Genomic DNA, 11,170 nt, shown 5'->3' on the forward strand with positions numbered 1-11,170 from the left:
TTGCCTTGAGTCACTTCATTCATTTCATATGCTTTGTAATAGTATGATCAAGGTTATGTAAGTAGCATGTCACCACAGAAATTATTCTTTTTATCGTTTACACTGCTCGGGACGAGCGAGAACTAAGCTTAGGGGATGCTGATATGTCCCAGACGTATCCATAATTTCTGTCGTTCCATGCTTGTTTTATGACAATACTTACATGTTTTGCTTGCACTTTATGATGTTTTCATGCATTTTCCGGAACTAACCTATTAACAAGATGCCACGGTGCCGGTTCTGTTTTCTGCTGTTTTTGGTTCCGGAAAGGCTGTTCGGGCAATATTCTCGGAATTCGACGAAACGAAGACCAAACCTCCTATTTTTCCCGGAAGCGTCCGAACACCGAAGAAGAGTCGGAGAGGGCCAGAGGGCCACCACACCATAGGGCGGCGCGGCCTGGCCTGGGCCCGCGCCGGCCTGTGGTGTGGCGCCCTCAGGTGCCCCCCTGCGCCGCCTCTTCGCCTATAAAATCCCTTTCGACCTAAAAACACCGTACCACTTGACGAAACTCCGAGAAAGACTCCGGGCGCCGCCACCATCGCGAAACTCCAATTCGGGGGACGGAAGTCTCGTCCCGGCACCTGCCGGGACGGGGAAGTGCCCCGGAAGCCATCTCCATCAACGCCATCGCCTCCATCATGCTCCGTGAGTAGTTCCCCCATGGACTACGGGTTCTAGCTGTAGCTAGTTGGTATTCTCTCCCCCATGTAGTTCAATACAATGATCTCATGAGCTGCCTTACATGATTGAGATTCATCTGATGTAATCGGTGTTGTGTTTGTCGGGATCCGATGGATTGTTACGTTATGATTGTCTATCTACAAAGTTTATGAAGTTATTGTTGCTGCAATCTTGTTATGCTTAATGCTTGTCACTAGGGCCCGAGTGGCATGATCTTAGATTTGAGCTCTATAATTATTGCTTAGATTGTATCTACAAGTTGTATGCACATGTCATTGTCCGGAACCAAAGGCCCCGAAGTGACGAAATCGGGACAACCGGAGGGGATGGCGGTGATGTGAGGGACACATGTTTTCACGGAGTGTTAATGCTTTGCTCCGGTACTCTATTAAAAGGAGTACCTTAATATCCGAGTAGTTTCCCTTGAGGCACGGCTGCCACAGGCTGGTAGGACAAAAGATGTTGTGCAAGTTTCTCATTGCGAGCACGTACGACTATTATTGGAAAACATGCCTACATGATTAATGATCTTGATATTCTGTCTTAATGCTATTTCAATCCTATCAATTGCCCGACTGTAATTTGTTCACCCAACACTTGTTATTGGAGAGTTGCCACTAGTGTAGATAGTTGGGAACCCCGGTCCATCTTTCATCATCATATACTCGTTCTACATGTCAACTATTTTCTGGTGCCATTGTTCTCATATTACTACTACTGCTTCTGTGTTACTGTTACCATTGCTCTCATATCACTGCTACTTTCACAACACCCCTGTTGCTAGTGCTTTTCCAGGTGCAGCTGAATTGACAACTCAGTTGTTAAGACTTATAAGTATTCTTTACCTCCCCTTGTGTCGAATCAATAAATTTGGGTTTTACTTCCCTCGAAGACTGTTGCGATCCCCTATACTTGTGGGTCATCACTCCACTTGTTCCTTCGACATTTGCTGCTGCTGCCGCAGGTCGTGGACTATTTTGCCTTGCTGCTCCTTCTGGCGGTGTTGATGCAAACGCCGTTCCCATGGCTTTAGCTCCTGCCACTGCCATGTTGTACAGTGCCTCCCTTGGATCTCCTGGAGGTGGCCTAGATGCGAGGATAAAGGCTTGTGTCGCCATATACCCAGCTTACGGTGTCTTGGGGATAATGTTCCCTCTTGTGTCTATCGACATAAAAGACATGTCAAGATTTTGAACCAGGTACTCTCTTTCTCCTTCAGGTATGTGTTGCAATCTTGACCTTGCTCTGTTCCGAGCTTCTCTGTAGCTGTCTCCCGAGGTTCCAGATTGTCGACTTAACTCCGCCCTTCGCCTGCTTGACGCGGAGGCTGCCTCCTTTCTTCTATTTAAAGCTTCTGTCTGTTTTTGCAATTCCCTTGCAGCTCGTGCGAGCCTATATTGATATGCTTGCAACTCTGCTGGCGTGGCTGTTGTAGCCATTGGTTCTGAGCCATCCATAGCTTTGGCGGCTCTATCCCATGCTGCCTGCGGAAGCTGAACTCTATCGCGAGGCTCAGGGCCGACGTATTTACTGCCTAGACCTTGTCGCATATTAGAGGGATCAACGTATGGATTTCCCAACTCGTCGAAAGCCTCAGATGTTTCCTCCTGGTCACGGCTTGGCTCTCCGATAACATAAATCTGATGATGCTTTGTATTCAGATCTATGTTGGGTTTGGTGACACCATCATTTAGATTGGTGAAGACCTTGCCCATTGTAGTAGATTTGTCGATGAAGCTGTAGCTGTCGACACTTGCTTGAGCCATCGCTTATATAGGAGTCCGCGAGATGACTCAAACGACATGTCGCCGAAGATCTTGGCGAGTTTTCTCTTGCCCTAGTGCTGATGAAGCGTGACGACGAAGTTTCTTCCTCTCCTGATTCGGTTGACGATGTATAACTTGAAAAATCGGAATCGACCGCCGACGATCCCGACGAAATCGGAATTTCGACACGATACGATCCTTCTTTTTCGACGCGAAAGTGAAACCTTCCGAACGTCACCTCCATAGGCTCCTCCATATGTGCATATGCATCCAAACGGGAGGGTGGGTGAGGAACAAAATCGACAAGACCAGTTGCGATCTGTTTACCTCGATCCATTGCGTTGTTTGCGGTTGATGAAGTCGACGATCTTGAACGTGCCATCGAGATCGGATCCTTGACGCCTCTAATTCCCACAGACGGCGCCAATTGACAAGGTATTAACTTATCAATGCCTACGAGTTGTAGACTAGGGTTTAGTTGGAAGTAGAGGGCAAGTAGATCTCGAAGGTTTCAGCCGAAAAGTACTCGACGATTACGAAACTAGGGTTTGAGAAACAATGATTCGATGATCTCTTTGTCCCTCGACCCCCCTTATATAGGAGGTGGTGTCGAGGGATTCATATCGTACAGGTTACAGAGTTCGGGTAGGTTTCTAACTCCTCCCGCAAGATTACAAATATTACTTCCTATTACAACTCTAGCTTTCCTTAACAATATCTTGGGCTTCCAAATCTTCTTATTCTTCGAGTAGTGGGCCTTCAGTAAACCCCGGGTACTATCTTCGGCAGGCCCATTGGGGATGCCTATGTCACTAGTTTCCAAATACGTAGGGTTTTATCTAGCTTCTTTAGACATAGATCATAGTGATCTACTCCAGGATTTGGATATACCTCACTCCAGCTTCTCGATATAGCTTGGCTTGTTATTGATCTTGATGAGCTTCTGTCCGTGATGATCTTCTCCTCATTTGCTTGAGCCTACTCCTCCTAGCTTCAGCTATGTGACCATGATATGGGTTCAACTCTTGGGTTGTTTATGGATGATTTTGTGGGTTTGGTGATGATCTGGTCATGTTATCTCTATTGTTCTTGAGGTGTCAATGAACTTGCTTGTCTAGCAAGTGAAGTGCTCACAGTGCTCTTCTTATAGCAGTTTTTACTGCCCTACTTTGTTGATAGTTGATCCTGAGACTCTTGTTTCTTTAGCTTCAGTAAGTTGTGTGCTTGCTCAAGTAGTTTTGATCCTAAGCTAGTGTGGATAGGCTCGGCCAAGTGATGCTTATCGCTGCTGGATCGTTATTCTTGAAGTGACACTTGTATTTGCAATGTCCATTGTCTTTGCTTTTTTTTTTTGCAGGAATCAACGGAAGAGAATAGAAGAAACAATGTACCTAGGTTTATTCTAGGTTTTTTATTTTTAAATTTGTAATTTCTCTATTTGTGATGTGCTTATTATTGTCTTTGATTTACAATCAAATATTGTTTAAATGTTCTTAAATCCAAGTTTTCTTTTGTCTGAAATTCAAATTTAAATTCCAAATTTTCATATTTGAGTTGAATTCAAATTGTTCCCCCCAAAAAACACATTGTTTCAACAAAGCTCATGTCGAATTCCGTGGCAATCCACTGGTGACCTAACCCTAGTCATCAGTCAAGAAGAAATGGAAATCACTGCGAGGTTTAGTTTTAGGCACGCAAAATTTCCCCTCAATTTTAATTTTACCCCTCGTTTAGTCCTAAGTGTTGGGATGTTACACTGTATGAGATGGGATTGCTCGCGTTGTGTCCAGATGTCAACCTGCCTGCAGGTGGGCTTTCTGAACTCGCGACAATTGTTGGTGCCAACGGTGCCACGGGAGGGGTGAACACGACGCGATGATATTCTCCTTCGGCGGTTCATCCTCCCGTCTGATCCATGGGACAATCAAACTTTCTGCTGGACTCGTACGTCTGGGATGTTTTTGGGCGTGGGAGTTCAACCCTTATCGCAGAACCGAGTACTTGGGCGGTATCGAGTACTTGAGTTGTGACTATGCTTGTGGCCACAACGATGAGGACGGCTGTCTGCCCGATGTATCGGTCATCAAGTAGGAGGCTACAAGAGTTGAGTGAGGAGGAGGCCCTCTAGCTAGATGGTCATCGCCTAGAGCGAGCTCGCCAAGTGGGAGAAAAATTATTTGTGTCGTGCGCCATGACTCAAACGGACAAGGGTGGTTAGACTGCCTATTTTGTGTCCTCGGTCCATCCCAAAAGAAATCAAAACGGATATTTTTTTGCGTCGGACTGCTGGAGATGCTCTTAGGGATGAGATTAGATACCTAGTGATACATTTCCATTTTGACAACAGATGGACTTGTACAACGACACTAGATAGGCCTCGACTCCGATACTACAAATTTAGACATCGATTTCTACACAGATCATCTTAGAAGTTGTCGACCTCATCGGAGAAGGTGCCAAGCTGATCCCAGAAGCATCGTCCGATTAGATATTGATGTTGGAGGAGCCAGCCTCTGATGCCGAAGCTTCCTTCTTCACGCCCCTCACAACGTAGAATTCCAGCTTCTGCGTGCACGAGCTGAGGGGGCTCACGGCATAACCTCGCCGTGGCCGCCTCGTGGAGCTAAATTTGAAGCATAAAAGGCAAAATTTTAGGACGCGTCACGCATTTTTAAGGATGCATCATCTGCTAGAGGTTTTTTCTAGCCTCCTTTAGAGCATCTCCACCGGTGGCCCCTAAATAGACGCCGGCAGGGCGCTAGCACTGTCGTATGGGGGTCCGGCAGTGCATTATCTATTTGGGGTGCTGCTCCCACACCGGCGCTTCCCATATGCCAGCCCCGATAGGAATTTAAATTTATTAAGACATTTTGAAAACGATATCCATACGAAATTCATACAAAAGTAACTCGATTTGAAACTAAAAAACTAAAAAAATCTAGCGGTGACGTGTGTCGAAGGCGCTGAAGTCAAGGTTGTTGTCATCGTCGCCGTCGTCGCTGGATGGCCCGAAGGACCAGTCGTCGTCGTCGTCCTTCTCCACCTTTGGCACCGGCAGCTCGGAAGGTCCGGCGGGGGTCGACGAAGTTGGCGCCGTGGTCCCTGGCGGACCGCACCGCCGCCTGCCGCGGGTCCATCGTGATCTCCCGGTAGTCCTCGTCGACGGAGCGGCCGACGATGAAGTTCTGCCGGGGAACTCCTCCGGGTCGTCGTCGCTGCCACGGAGGGTCGCATGTGCCTCCGCCTCCATCTCCTACCATTGCTTCTTCGCTGACGGGAGTGGTGGCGAGGCCGCGACGTCCTCCTCCTTGAGGCGGCGGCATTGGCCCAACCCCGTCGTCAGATGGGCCGGAACAGTGGACGCGCGCCTCGCCCCGTCGCGGATGACGACGCCTCCGGAAGGAAGCGCGGGCGCGGCCGAGCGCGTGCGGTAACCGGCTGGTGACGATCCGGTGTGCGAGCTCCCGGACGCCGTAGTCCTTTCCGTCGCCATTTTAGCGGAGAGAATAGAAAATCGATGGGCTCGAAAAAACCCCAAAAATGTTATCGGGACCGCTATGGGGGCCATCGGTGGAGATGCTCCTACCCTAAAATTGAATTAATTTTGTTTTGCATTATCTGTTTGGAGATGCTGTTGGGCTGCTAAGACAATTAGAGTATTGACAGACTAAGGCATAGCCTAGTGGTGGGGAGGGGCTGATACTCGAGTTCAAGTTCTCATGCTTGCAATTTCGGTGATGTTGTACCCCTGCTATCAAAATACCACGTGGCCCCTCGCACGTTGGAAATCAATTAGAGTATTGAAAAGAAAAGCGTTATCTGCGTTGGACAGTATCGCGACCGCATACTTAGCCGTCAGGCGACGACAGACGCATGTTAGCGGGGAATAGAAAATGGTACTACCCGATACTAATATCCTATGCAGCTTTAACCACCGGTCGCATATACGGGTGGAAAATACGGGAGGAATGAAGCGAAAGAGGTCGCAGAAAGTCGGAGGCCGTGGGGGCACTTTTTGCCCTGGAGTACTACGTATAGTTTTTTTCTACCGAAAAGTCAAAGGAACGGAACCCTCGCGCAGCCGCGGGCCGGCCTGGGTTTGGAGCCGTGCGGCGGCAGCGCGCGCGTGAAGGGGGCGGGCCAATGGGGAGCGTCCACGTCCGCGCGTGATGGTGGTTTCGCGTTGTTTAATCCGAACCGTCTGGGCTCCGGGCGGCTGAGAGGGAGTGGGTGTGGTTGCGAGTGGGGCGCGTCGGCGTCAGTGGGGGCCCGCCGCGACCGCACGCTTGCGCAGCGTTTTCAAAGCGGATATCATCCGTCCGTCTCTGCCTGCGGCCGCCATCATTCTCTCCCGATCCATCGCCGAGCAGTCAGGCAGGCGTGCAGTGCAGAGCGTCAAGGTTTGCTCTGTCGCTGCGGTGCCGACGTGACAGGAACGGGAACGGTGGCCGCGCTGGGGCTTGGCGTGTGGGGGTGCGTTTGGCAAGCAGCGGAAAGGAGTTGTTCGGGTTGGGCCGAGCTTCGGACCGGGCCTAAACAGCCCAGACCCAGGTCCGGCCTGACTATCAGTCCTAATCTTTTGGCCCAAACCTGGCAAATACATGTCGGGTCTCCGGCCTCTTCCCTATTGACACATTTCTCAAGCTTAGGCTGACCCGGCCCGACTATCAGGCCTTAATCTTTGGTCCAAGCCTAGCCCATAGGCATGGCTAGCCCAATCCCGAGAATTTTGGGCCGGGCCAGGTTTCCCATACCTCGGTATACTCTCGGCGCAGAATAGGGAGGAACAGCAGAACCAACCATTTTTCGGGTGTAGGCACGGGCATGGCGAAAATCGACAACACCGTATGTGCGAGAGCTGTGGTGCGAGATGGTGGGACAAAGCGAAATTTGGGCGGCGTTGCGCGAGGAATTTGGGGGGGTCACCTCCTTCTCTCGGTTACCCCCTCCATCGGCCCCTACCAGAATTCCTATTTTTCCACTTCCTACACCGGAGGTGGCGAAGGAGGCGACCAAATCTATACTGCCTCAGCGTACCCTCGCCATTCTCAAGAGGATAACCTCGTCTTCTTGGTCTCCGGCGGCAAATCCACGTCGGTGTGCGCTGCGAAGGAAGAAGCTGGTCTTCTTCTCCGACTGTGGCTCCTCTCTGTTGTTCAACATGGCGGGGGTAAGCGACAATCTTCCTCGGTACTCTCTCGCCTAGTGGCAGATCCATTTACCTAGAACTTCGTACCTCGATTTGGCCGATCCTAATCGTCAAATCGATTTTAGTAGGATGACCACGTCGAGCTTCCGCATCACGCCGGAGCACTTATCGCTATCATTCAAGCATAGATCCTGATGCTGCACATGAAAGAAGTTAGGCATGCTACCTTTCCTCGTGTCACTTGCGGTCAAATGTCACCCAAGATCAAGCGAGGATTGCCAACCTGAACTACATCTATGATTGCAACAATGTAGAGGCAATCCAAATGCTTCGGATGAGACGAGTCCTTTCCGTGCACTTGCTAAAACGTTCACGGAGAGAGTACCGCTACAAGATATCATTCACATATTTGTGGAAGACCAAGTCGCCAAGTTTCTTTATGTTGTGGGTCATAACCAGAGGTTTCGCGTGAACCATAACACATGCATGCGATCTATGGAGACTATTTCTCACTACTTCAAGAAGGTGTTGGTTGCGGTTGGGGAGCTCAGAGGCAAAATGATCATCGTAATTCAAGATTAATTAAGCTTTGCTTAATTATCAGTGGCTTATTAATATTAGGTTGGGGTCACATTGACTTTTCTATGTGAATAATGATCCTTTTAAATGAATTTGTGGTTTCTGAAAAGGAACTTGATTAGATTAGAGGGATAATTAAGATGTTGCCTTTTTTGCCATTCCAATTGATCAGAACTTGTTGCATAATATCACTGGTTGCCTTCTTAATGCCTAATTGATCCATGTTGCCTCCAATGATACAATCTAATTCCTAAGTCCCAATTGTTGCCGAAGATGAACAATTCCCTCTAGTCAATTTTTAGGGAATCAGGACTAGTTCCTGATTTCCATTAATTAAATTCCAACATTAAAATGTCTCATTCTCTATGATGGCAACATTGTAACATTAACCCAATGCTATTTCTCTTTTGCCTTTATTTTATTTTTATTTTGCATGGAAAGAGGATTGGAAGATTGGAAAGATGGACATCTTAGATTAGGAATTGTTTTATTCCTTTTATATCTTCTTTTATTTCGTTTGCAATTGGTGAATTTCTGTTTATGAGAATTTTCAAATAATTGGATAATATTTAATGTACTAACCATTCTATTTCTTTATCAATTTCTAATTTCCAGTTGTGTTTTATATATTTGTTTGGAATTCAAATTCCAATTCAGGTTTTATTTGAATGCATGTTATTCATATTTAATTTGAATTCAATTTTTTCTCCCCAAAACACATGGATTCACAAAGGTCATATGTCGAACTTTGTCGCACCTGCATCGATGACTAACTCAGTTTCATCGTCGCAAGAGAAACCTCGATCACTTTGACGGGTTTACGCAAAATCACGAAATTTTCCTGGATTTTATATGCATGAATGCAATGCACATATCTTCTTCCTCTAGTTTTGTTACCTCTAATCTTGGGATGTTACAGTTAGCGTATTTGGGGAAGGGGGGGGGGACCGTAGCCGCCCCTTTAATGGGCTGCCTTGGGCTAGGGTGGCTCTTTGGGGGCCTTAGGGAGATAGTTTGGTGGCCTAGAGGGCTCCCTATAAGCCCATGCGGCTGTCCTAGGAGGGCGAGAGGCCCTTCGGCCCCCTCTCTTACTCCGTTAACTCCAACACTTGCTCTCTCGATGTTCGGAACCTTAATTTTCTCTCAAATAAATTCTCCTAGGGTGTACACCAATCTCTTTTTGCTACGGTACCTTGCTTATACATGATCTCAAAACGAGATGTGGGAGGGGATGCATGCTTGTGTGATCATGCACGACATGATCATCAAGACTGGACGCAGAGATCCGCCAACAAGGTATGATCATCCATATGATCACCAGGATCCTCTTGATGACCAGGTGCTCCATGTGTTTCAAAAAAAGAAGTCATCTTGCCACTATTGATCACCAGGTGCCCGCGGAGCTCACCGATTGTGTCGGATACACTGGGAGATCCGTGAAAGTTATTCATCACGAGCTGCAAAATGATAGAGCACTTGTGGGCGCTCAAAGGTGTCGTCGCTTGGACTTTATTTTATTTGGATTGCATGAATGATTTTATTTCTATTTTAGTTATTGTGGAACTTATTTTTATTTATTTTATGTGTTTAAACTTTGCCAAATACCATGATTTTTTTTAAAAAATATACTTGGCAAAAATCCTTTTGTGTTCGCCGTATAGCGGCGTGGCTCGGCAGCGTACCCCCCTTCCCATATGCGGCTGTTCATGCCAATGCACCCCATACGTCTGAATCATTGATGTTGCCACATGTTGTATGGGAGACGCGGTTGGAGATCTCGGAGATGCTCCGGGTACCTAGTTACGTAGTAAGCTTTGGCAAATGATGAGAATCGTGTGTACCTAAACAATCTTTTTATCCAGCTGGACAACATAACAACTATGTATTTTACGACGTTACCATCGATAGTGAGACGCATGTGGTGATTTCATTAATTTCAAGACCCGCTAGATCATCAATTTCTTCAATCTAATCCCTCAGAGGTGCTTGTAGTGGTAAGATGTACGTGTATTTATAGGGATGAGTGGATATACGTATCCGTGAGTGTCTACGTTTATACCATGTGTTGCAAAAGAAGAAGAAAGAAAAACTAAGCCTCTTTTATATACCTAAAAAGAAACAACAAACGACTGAAAATTACGTCTTGCAGGCTGGTTAGACCCGACGCACACATCAAACGCGGCGATTTACACAAAAATAACCCAAAAGTGAAAGAAAAGCATAGACTAACCCTCCGGCGAAACTATTTCACCAATCTAACCCTTTTGTGTGGCGCCCCTCCCACGGGCGCCACACATGCCCATGTGGCTCCCTCTGCCCGGCGCCACACACCCGGCCGACGTGGCGCCATCGACGCCGAGCTGGTGCGCCCATCCGGACGTGGCAGCATGTGTGGCGCCCTCCCATCGGCGCCACACATGCCAACTTATATCAAGTTTTCGGTCGAAAACATCCAGGGGCTCCGGACGTCTGGGACTTAGCCGTTTTTGCGAGGCTCTATGTGTGGCGCCGATGCCACGGGCGCCACACATCCACTTAAGTGTGGCGCCCGCGCCCGCCCCCAGCCCGACCCAGCCAGTTCTTCTCTTCTTTCTTCTCTCCTCCCACGGAACCGCCGCCGCCGCCCGCCTCCCCTTCGCCCCCACCAAATCGACCAAGGAATCGTCAGATCTATCCGGCCAACTCCTTCCTCCTCCATTCCTCAAGGTATTCCCCTTCGATTCCCTCCGATTCATCCACTAGTATTGGTGGATTTGGTAGATTTGGGTATGAACCCTAGATATGGAAATTTATGTTGGTGGACTTGGATATGAACCATTGATATGGAAATCAATGTTGGTGGAATCTACATTGTAGTATATATGTTTGAACCAAAGATTTGTTGGAGCCCTAGATATGAAATTTTACATGTATGTGTTTGTTGGAGATATGCCCAAGAGGCAATAATAAAGTG

The sequence above is a fragment of the Lolium rigidum genome, chromosome 7 (genome assembly GCF_022539505.1).
Source record: "Lolium rigidum isolate FL_2022 chromosome 7, APGP_CSIRO_Lrig_0.1, whole genome shotgun sequence".
NCBI lineage: Eukaryota > Viridiplantae > Streptophyta > Magnoliopsida > Poales > Poaceae > Lolium > Lolium rigidum.